Source organism: Macrotis lagotis, chromosome 1, assembly GCF_037893015.1.
Source record: "Macrotis lagotis isolate mMagLag1 chromosome 1, bilby.v1.9.chrom.fasta, whole genome shotgun sequence".
Classification (NCBI taxonomy): Eukaryota; Metazoa; Chordata; class Mammalia; order Peramelemorphia; family Peramelidae; genus Macrotis; species Macrotis lagotis.
The window spans coordinates 240,233,291-240,244,103 of NC_133658.1; the positions used below are offsets into that span (position 1 = coordinate 240,233,291).

The 10,813-nt window shown below is 37.0% G+C and overlaps 1 long non-coding RNA gene across 1 annotated transcript; it reads right to left on the reverse strand.

Annotated features, from left to right (window-relative positions):
- Positions 1-395: 395 nt before the first annotated feature.
- LOC141515521 (uncharacterized) lies at positions 396-6,048 on the reverse strand. Its single transcript, XR_012476342.1, has 3 exons — positions 5,917-6,048; positions 2,796-2,901; positions 396-567 (listed from the first exon to the last, which is right to left on the reverse strand). It is a non-coding gene; the product is annotated as an uncharacterized LOC141515521 (long non-coding RNA).
- Positions 6,049-10,813: the final 4,765 nt, after the last annotated feature.

Genomic DNA, 10,813 nt, shown 5'->3' on the forward strand with positions numbered 1-10,813 from the left:
TCTCCCACTCAATCAACAAAAATTTATTTATTGCCCACTATGTGTCAGACCCTGTACCAGGAGATGGGGAATATAAAAACAAAAATGAAAACAGTCCCTGACTTCAAGGAACTTACATTCTATTGGAGGAGGTAACAAGAATACCTATTAGTATATGAAAAATATATTTTCAAAATAGAGTTTTTTGGTTTTTTTGTTTTTGTTTTTGTTTTTTGGAGAGGAGAGGCATCAGGAGGACTCATGCCTTTGGATACTGTTTACCCAGAAATTTTCCTTCCTTTCCCTCCACACCAAGCACAACTTTCCCCATTCTGTACCTTTCATTTCACCTGTTTTTTTGGGAGGCTTTAGCCTTGAATCCCCAATAGAAATGACTACTAAAGACTTACTTTTTAGCTTTTACTCTTCCCTCTTTCAATCACAATCCATTTTTGCTATAGTCCAAAGTCTGCCATTAAGTTAGTGAGAGTCTAAATAGACTAGGTGTAGGATAAAGATTCTTGATTTCTCCCTTTATTCTTCCTTGGGACCTCTAACTAGTTGATTCAGAAATAGGGAATGCAAGTCCTGAGAAAAAAAAAAAATGAGTAGGTATAATTCCTTGCTTCCAGGCAAAGACATAGATGTTAGTCTGTTTCTTTCCCAACCCTGGATGACCTTTGAGATTTTTGGTCAAATATCCTGTTCCAGAGGATTGCATCTCATTGCTTTTCCCTTTTCAGTGATTCCAATTCTTATCCCTATAACAAAGAATCAACTAGTCATTGTTCTTCTATCTCAGGTTCCCTTTAATGCCTTGGAGTAGTTGTCTAAGCTGGGAAACAAATGGTGTTCTTGAGTTCTTTCTATAGAATTAGAAAATTTGGGCTCAGGGGCAGCTAGGTGGCGAAGTGGATAAAGCACCAGCCCTGGGGTAAGGAGTACCTGGGTTCAAATCCGGTCTCAGACACTTAATAATTACTTAGCTGCGTGGCCTTGGGCAAGCCACTTAACCCCATTTGCCTTGCAAGAAACCTTAAAAAAAATTGGGTTCTGCCTGCTCCTTTCAACCATTGTTTTTCAAAATCTGGTGATATGAGTGATTGTACTCTTTCCCTTTCATAACCAAAGATCCAGAAAGGATCTTAGAGGAAGGCTAGGAGATGGTGGTAGACTAATAGAATAATGCCTCTATACAGTTTAGTATAGTTTATTTTTTCAGGGTATTTTCTATAGAATAAACAAGGTGATAAAAGCAGGCTAAATCTTTCAATCTCAGAATGTAGTAGACAGTAAATTGAAAAAATGTAAAAGACTGTATGGTGTGCTAAGCTAGGAACAGATTACATATTTAATATTTTTATATTTTAAGTAATATTTTATTTTATTCCCTGGAGTAATTTTAGGTCCAACTAGGAAAGGATTAATACAAATCAAAGATCTAGGTTTCAAAATTTTGTCTAGGCGTTTGTTGGCTGAGTGTCCTCTGGTGGCTAAAATTGATATTGCATTATTTTAGAAAAAGACTCTCGTCCAGATGCCTGAGAGATTGCAATTTTCAATGTGATGCTACAGTCTCAGGTAAAGAACTAATTTGCAGAAAATTCACACACTCTCTTAACAATGTTTTTCTGTAGCCTTATGGAAAGTGATGTTTGAGTCACTACCGAAGGACCCCAGGTGAGAGCCAGTGTCATATTTATTATTATTATTATTAATAATAATAATAATTTAATAGCCTCCTGTGCTATTATACTAGGCATTGGGAATACAAAGATGAAACAAGACTGTCTCAGCTCTTCTCCCCCTAAGAATTTGAAATCATATAGAGGAGTTTATAATCTATGTTTTGTAATTTTACTTCTCTTCCATCTAAAATTTTAATCTTAATTCCAAGAGTCTATGTCAAAAGAATTTTCCTTACTAGCTGCTGATTAACATGCCTCCAAGGACCTATACCATTCTTCAGACCAAGTATTAAAACAAAAGAAACCCCACATTTTGACTCTCTTCGTTCTCTTTTTTGATAAATACCACTATTTCCTCTTTATATTAGAAGAGCTGGAAGAGACTCCAGAAAAAGGGACATATCTCCTAATACTGCATTCTGGATTCTTCTACAACACACTGGTGTTAGAATCAGGTCAGTGATCTCAGAGGAAGTTTCTGAGTAACTTCTTTTTTGTTTGTTTGTTTTGTTTTTTTGCAGGGCAATGGGGTTAAGTGACTTGCCCAAGGTCACAGTTTGGTAATTATTGTCTGAGGCCTTATTTGAACTCACATCCTCCTGACTCCAAGGCCGGTGCTCTATCCACTGCACTACCTAGCTGCCCCTCTGAGTAACTTCTCATAGGAATGTCAGAGAAAAGATTCTTGGTACCACTGTTCTTCCCTTAAGCCTGTTGATATTGTTATCAGAGAGTGTGAACCCCAGGACCACTGTGGTTAAACCATTGACTTTAATTCGAACACTTATTAATCCAAGTACTATGCATTGTAAGATTCAAAACAAAAATAAAAATCTCTGCCTTTCAAAAGAAAAATAAAAGTCTCTGCCATTAAGGAATTGGCATTTTACTAGAGGCCTTAAAGGAAGATAAAGGTAAACATTCTGAAAGGTCAGTGGAGGGAGTGAGAGCTAAGGAGAAACCTGGAAAAGAGAAAGATGGAATTCAGAGTTTGGGGTAAAAGTCAATTTGCCTGGAACATAGGGTATGTGAAAAGTAATAATATGAAATATGTCCAAAAAGATAGATTTGAGTCTGGTTGTAGAAGAATTTAGATTTTTGTCCTAGAGACAAGAGGGAGCTACTTACACTTTTTTGAGTAGTAGAGTAACACTGTCACTTAGGCCTTGGTAAGATTATTTCCATAGTTGTGTGGAGGGTGGATCAGAGAAAGAAGATTCTGGCAGGAGGGAGACTAAATAGAAAGAAAAACCATAATAATCTATGTGAAAAGTGATGCAAGTCTGAACTAAGGCTTTTCTCTACTGAGGGAATTTGCTATGATAGATGAAAAGCTCATGGTGGAGGAGGTGGGAATCTGGGAGAGGTAAATATCTCATTGCTTAAAGTTCTAAAGAAGAAGGGAAGACTTGGGAGTCAGTGTGGAGGCTGAGTTTATCATTCTGCAACTCTCTAAACCAAAAAGCAAAGAGGGGATTTTGGTTTGTCTCATATGGAACAGGACCTTCTTGAGGGAAATGTATCAGGGAGAACATAGAGATAAAAATTCAACACTTCCCTAAGCTTTGTTTTTTTCTTGGTCAAGGAAAAGATGGCATAGAGATAGACCTGTAAGTTGTATGCTTTCCTAGGGTGTTCAGGACCAGCCTCTGGTTTCATAACTGGGGTCCTGATGGAGCCTCCTTGGGAGCAACTTCTTTTTTTTAATGTACTCTAAAGTCCTGCCCAATTCTAACTCAGATTCTATGGTACAGGTTCAGATCCAGGTGACCCTAGAGGAAAAGTTATGATTTGGAGGAGTCTCAGAAAGTTCAATCCAGCTTGGTCACCCTACTTGATCTAGACTGTAGGGGATTCACATGATCCCCAAATGGTTGGAATGATGTAGAAGTAAACAGAGTTTGTCTATTATTTATAATCTGCCCTAATGTACAGATGAATTTTAGGTTTTGCACTTTCCTGGGGAGATGAAAAACATATGGAAAAATTCAGTGATATTCTGTGACTCAGGAGAAATTGAAATAATAAGATTTGAACTTAGAATAACAGAGTCACATTCTACCTTCATTGTGGACTTGAGTCTTAACTCTGCAATTAACAAGTTATATGGTTTTTGGGAAAACCCTTAGTTTCCTTACCTGTAAAGTGAGGGAGGTTCCTTTTAACTTTAAAATTCTGAGAATTTTAACAGATTGTAGAGCTTCTAGAATGCCAACAGTATTTGATAAGATTGAAATATATATTTGATTCCTATCTCAGAGTGCAGTTAAAAATGGAAAAAGGGCCTTGGAATGAAAAGGGATCAATTCCATATTTATGAGATATTTGACAATTTCATCATAGATGAAGAGGAATTTGCCTATTTTATTTAGCTAAAGGAGTTTAGTGTAGAAAGTCAATTTATTGAATGAATGGGTGTACCAAGGATGGATGTGCCATTGTAGTTTGACTTTACTTTTGCATAAATTGAGATGCCCTTCAAACCCCCAGATCTATCCTAGAGTAGATCCACATATTTAGACTGGTCAAAGAAGTGACATGGTATTCCAGGAAGGGGATCTCTGAATGAGGAGGGATAGTCTGAAGCTAATATAGCTTTTCCTGACCTGAAAAGGTTGCTTTGTGGAGCTGGTGGTCAAGGTGTTCTTGACCCTGGTACATCTACCTTTTTCAGGGAGCTCCCTGTTCTCTCCTGAGAATAGATCAAACCCAGTGAACTAAAGGAACCATCTGAAGGCCTCTACTATAATGCTGTTACCCTATAGACTTCAAAGACCTCAATCCTTGCCCAAAACATAGAAAAGGAAACTTTGAAGAAGGAGCTATTCCCCTATGTCATATCATAAAATAGGTTATGGAAGAGATGACTAATTGAAGCTGAAATGGAAATAGGCAGGTCTCAAACATGGAAAAAAATCATTTTTTTTTCTGGATTCATTGCTTCATTGGATAGTATATCAACCAGAGATGTATGTCTTATAGAGATGTAGACCATTAGGCATTGTTAGGGGCTTTATTTCCCTAGTGGTCTGAGTTTCTTTTGACCCCTTCTCATCTTATCTGCAAAATTATTGTTGCATGAAAGATTCCAACTTCAGGATGAAGACTAATGACACACAAAGTTCAATTTTAAGGATAGATCTATCAATCCTTCTACTACTTTTTTAGCTACTAGCTTATGGGGACACCCAGATACTTGTATGAGGTCAGCATAATGGGATCATTGATTTAGATTTGGAAGAAATCTTAAGAGATCATCAATCCAATCCTTCATTTAATGAATGAGGAAACTAGTTCACTGATGGAATCTTATTTTCAAAAGTCCTCACTTCCCTTCTATCTCCTTATTCTCCCCTGAGGGTCAAGAGATCCCTGGTTAGATATTCTTAGATATTCTGGTTGCTTAAAATTCTTAAGGGCGGCTAGGTGGCGAAGTGGATAAAGCACCAGCCCTTGGAGTCAGGAGTCTCAGACACTTAATAATTACCTAGCTGTGTGGCCTTGGGCAAGCCACTTAACCCCGTTTGCCTTGCAAAAACCTAAAATAAATAAATAAATATCTAGATAAACAGACAAACAAATAAATAAATGAATAAATAAATAAAAATTCTTATGGCAAATTCTGGAAGCATTGAAGCATTTATCCAGAAAATAGACAGGGAAAGGAAACAGATGTAATGATGTTTACCTCATCCCCACTTTGGACTCTGGGTGGGAAGATTTTTTTAAACTTTTATTTTAAGTATTTGCATTTTTATTTTTTGCTTCATGAGGTGTCAAAGTGATGAATACTTCACAATTTTCACCAACAAATGTTTTTTTTTTTTTAGGTTTTTTGCAAGGCAAACGGGGTTAAAGTAGTTTGCCCAAGGCCATACAGCTAGGTAATTATTAAGTATCTGAGACCGAATTTGAACTCAAGTACTCCTGACTCCAGGGCTGGTGCTTTATCCACTGCTCCACCTAACCGCCCCTACACCAACAAATCTTGAAGGCTGTTTATGAAGTTTTATAGGGGTCATGATGTCTGTTGGTTCATAGAAAACCCAGATAACCAAACTTACCATTCACTGACCTATTAAACAAGATACCTTTAACAAGATTCAGAGGGGTTTCTGTTCAAATTCCTTCTCTCATCACATCCAACCAGGGTTGATCAAGGAAAGACAATTTTTTTCTTTGTACACTCCTCTTCTCCATGGTAGACCAGACCTGAGTCATTGAGGAAATTCACATTCTTTTGGCTCACCTTTTAGACAGGCAGGTAACACCTTGCTTTCCAAAGAACAATCCTGAGTAACAGAACTTCTGGAAACCTCACCATTCTGTGAGTTCTACCAACATGGGGCTAAAAGGGACTGTCTCTCTTACCCTGGCTTTAGGTAAGTTCTTTAGGGAATCATGGGATCATAGATTTAGAACTGAGAGGGACTGTGGGAAAGCTAAGTCAGGGCTGATGTCACAGTAAAACTCACAAAAAAAACATGCAGAGTTGTTCTTAGAATGTTCTCTTTGTTCTGCTTATTTCCCTCTTCATTATTTTATGCAAGACTATCCACGTTTTCTAAGATCATTGAGCTCATCATTTATTATAATACAGTAGTATTCAATCACAATCCTATATCACAACCATTCCACCTTTGAAGAGCATCCCTGAAATTTCCAGTTCTTTGCCAGCACATAGAGAACTATAAATATTTTCTTTTCCTTTTATCTTAATCCTAGACCTAGTAGTGGTATTGTTAGGTCAAAGGGTATATCAGTTTAATAACTCTTTGGGCATAATTCAGGATTATTCTCCAGAATGGTTACAAATGGGGGCAGCTAGGTGAAACAGTGGATAGTCTCTAGAGTCAAGAGGACCTGAGCTCAAATCTGACCTCAGATACTTAATTATCTAGCTGTGGGACCTTGGACAAGTCACTTAACCCCATTGCCTTACCAAAAAAAAAAAAAGGTAAAACAGAATGGTTACAAATGAAAGGTCTTTCAAAGAAACAGTTGGTAAATGGGTAGAGAAGAAAATAAATCAAGGCCAAAGAAGGTTAAGGGTAAAAAGTACCCACTTTGAAGAGTTTGGACACTCAAGATGTCTAACACAGGTACCATTATTTCCCTATTCTATGCTCATTCTCATTCATGGAGTTGACATGTGAATAAATTTTGAGATCCAGCTCCTTTCTAGGGAAGACTTCAGATTAGGAATCTGGTCTAACTGGCTCCTTTAGGAACAATTTAAAAATTATTTCCTATCTACTTTAGCTGTAGTAATCCTACACTAAGAAAAAAGAGGAAGAAGCTTGATTATCTGTCAATGTGAATAAATGTTCATTTAAAAGGAAAAAAAATCAATGGTCAATTAACATTGAAAAAAAATGGGGGTGGCTAGGTGGCATATTGGATAGAGCACCCTGGAGTCAGGAATACCTGAGTTCAAATCCAGTCTCAGACACTTAATAATTACCTAGCTGTGTGGCCTTGGGCAAGCCACTTAACCCCATTTGCCTTGCAAAAGCAAAAAAAAAAAATGAACATTTCCAAATACAGTGAACAGAAAAAGAGGATTGCTTTGAAACTGTGAAGCTCTATTACATACAGCTGTTTGTTTTCTTTTTGGTTTATTTATTTTATAGTATTACAATAATCTTGTTGTGAGAGTAAACATAGACCCCCCCCCCGAAAGATGAGAAACCTCAAGAATAGTGAAAGAGAGAAAAAAAAAGTATACTTCAGTCTGTGTTCAGATTCCAATGGCTCTATCTCTGGGATGAGTTGTCTTCTTTATCATAAGTCCACCAGAGAATATTTTTCACACATACTTACTATTGCTAGCTGTATTTCCCTCCTGTCTGTTCCTCCCCACTCTCATTTATTCTACTGTCTCTCCTTTCATCCTGTCCCTGTTCAGAAGTGTGTTGTATCTGAGTACCCTCTCCCACAATCTTCCCTCTCTTCTATCACCTACTCCTCCCTTCACTCCTCCCCATTCCCATTATCCCATCCCTTTCCTCTCATTTTTCCTCTAGGATAAGATAGGTGTCTATACCCTATAAAGTGTGTGTATTATTTTCTCTCTGAGCCATTTCTGATGAGAATGAAGGCTCACTCATTCCTCCTTGCCTTCCCTGTTCATTGTAAAAGTTTTTCTCTTAACTCTTATGTGAAATATCTTAGCCCCTTCTTCCTCTCCTTTCTCTTCCTCCCAGTACTTTCCTTTATCACCCATTGACTCCATCTTTTTACTACATATTATACCATTATATCCAGCTCCTTCCTGTGCCTTGTCTTTCTTCTAACTGCTCTTATAAATGAGAAAGTTCATATGAGTTATCAGTATCTTCTTCCCATGCAGAAATACAAACAGTTCAACATCATTAAGTTCTTCATAATTAGTCCTTCTCATTCACCCCCTCTGTGGTTCACCTGTGTCCTGTACTTGGAGATCAAACTTTTTGTTCAGCTCCGGTTGTTTCAATGAGAAAGTTTGAAAGTCCCCTGTTTCATTGAAAATCCATCTTTTCCCCTGAAAGAGGATGTTCACTTTTGCTGGGTAGTTGATTCTTGGTTGTAAACCAAGATCTCTTGCCTTGTAGAATATCGTATATCAAGCCCTACAAGCCCTTAATGTAGATGCTGCCAGATCCTGTATAATCCTGACTATAGAGTCACAGTAATTGAATTGTTTGTTTCTGGCAGCTTTTAGTATTTTCTCTTTGACTTGGGAGTTTTGGAATTTGGCTATAATATTCCTGGGAGTTTTTCTTTTGGGACCTCCTTCAGGAGGTTATCAGTGAAATCCCTCAATTTCTATTTTTACCCTCTGCTTCTAGGATCTCAGGGAAATTTTGCTGTATTATTTCTTGAAAAATTGAGTCTAGGCTCTTTTCCTGGTTGTGATAGCTGAATAATTTTTAAATTATCTTTCCTGAATCTGTTTTCAAGGTCAGTTATTTTTCCAATGAGATGATTCACATTTTCTTCTAATATGGGTTTTTTTTGGGTATAGTATTATTTCTCCTTAATTTCTCACAAAGTCTTTAGTTTCCTTGAGTTCCATCCTGCATTTGAAGGAGTTATTTTCTTCAGAGAGCTTTTTTATCTCCTTTTCCACCTGGCCAATTATGTTTTATAAGGCATTCTTCTCCTCATTTGCCTTTTGGGTTGCTTTTTCCATTTGACCTAAACAGGTTTTTTAATATATTATTTTCTTCAGTATTTTTTGGTATTTATTTCACCAAACTGTTGACTTGGTTTTCATGATTGATCTGAATTGCTCTTAGTTCTCCTCCCAATTTCCTCTACCACCCTTAATGGCTTTTCAAAGCTTGAGGCCATTTTCTATTTCTCTTGGAGGTCTTGGATACAGCTTCAACTTTGTCATCTTCTGAATATGTATTTTGATCCTCCATTGGAAAAATAAAATAAAATAACAATTTAAAAATTCTTAAAAGAGAAAAAAAGAAAAATACACAAAAGAGGACAGAATTAAGTTCAGAAGGGGCCTCAGATAAGCAGGAAAGTATTGTTACTATCATAATTAATACTATCATATTATTTTGATCCTCCAAGTAATTTTCTTTTTCTTTTTTTTAATTTCTTTTTTATTATGAACATCATCTACAAACACAAACATTTCAATATACAAAGACTGGAAGAAAGCATATAAAATCACAAGGTTCTATTATAGTTTCCCTTAAAAGAGTAGATTAAATTGAACAAAGTAATAACAAAATTACTATTTATATTCCCTTCTGAATTTCTTTTTGTTTCTTCTGTTTTTAATATTTAAAATTTTCTTTTTATTATATTTCATGTTTTACTATTGCTCTTTTCATTCTTTTAGAAAAATCTCTATGACAGCCCAGTAACTTTTTCCTCATAGAAAATCCTAAAGAGGATAAACAAAATTGTTCTGTATGGTTTAGGTTAATGGTTTTCAATCTTCTTCTCCTCCTCTTCCTCCTCCTCCCCTTCTTCTTCTTTTTAACATTTTAACATTTTATTTGTTTTTAAATTATATACAATAGTAATTATGTACCAATCATTTTTTGCAAGGCTCTGAATTCTACAATTTCCCCCCTTCCCTCCCCCCTCCACACAGAAGGTTGTCTGACAGTCTCTACATTGTTTCCATGCCATTGATGTAAATTGAATGTTATAAGAGAAAAAATAAGAATAAACATAAACCCCCACCCCCCAAGAAGATGAAAAACTTCAAGAATAGAGAGAAAAAAAAATTGTACTTCAGTCTAAGTTCAGATTTCAATGGCTCTGTCTCTGGAGTGAGTTGCTTTCTTTATCACAAGTCCACCAGAGAAGTTGCTCCAATATTTTTCTCTCAGTTGCTATTACTAGCTGTACCTCTACTCTATTTCTCCCCACTTTCCTTTATTCTATTCTCTCTCTCCTTTCATCCTGGCCTGTCCAAAAGGGTATTGAATCTGAGTACCTTCTCCCTTGATCTTCCCACTCTTCTATCACCTATTCCCCCCTTCCCTCCCTGCATTCCCCTGCATCCCATCCCTTTCCTCCCATCGTTCTCCAGGACAAGATAGGTTTCCTCACCCCATTAAGTTTGTATGTCATTTCCTCCCTGAGCCATTTCTGATGAGAATGAAGGCTCACTCATTCCCCCTTGCCTTTCCCCACTCCACTCCATTGAAAAAGCTTTTTCTTGACTCTTATGTGAAGTCTCTCAGCTTCTTCTTCATCTCCTTTTCCTTCTTCCCAGTACTTTCCTCCATTGCCCATTGACTATATCCCTTTACCACATCATACCATTATATTTCACTCCTTCCGATATCCTGTCTATATATGCTCCTTCTAACAGCTCTTATAAGTGAGAAAGTACATATGAGTTATCAATATCTTCTTCCCATGCAGGAATGCAAACAGTTCAACAACATCACCTTCCTCATAGTTAGTCCCTCTATGGTTCACCAGAGACCTGTACTTGGAGATCAAACTTTTTTGTTCAGCTCTGGTCATCTCCATAAGAAAGTCTGAAAGTCCCATGTTTCATTGAAAGTCCATCTTTTCCCCCTGAAAGAGGATGTTCAGTTTTGTTGGGCAGTGATGATTCTCAGTTGCAAACCAAGATCTTTTGCCTTCAAGAATATCATATTCCAATCCCTATGAGCCCTTAA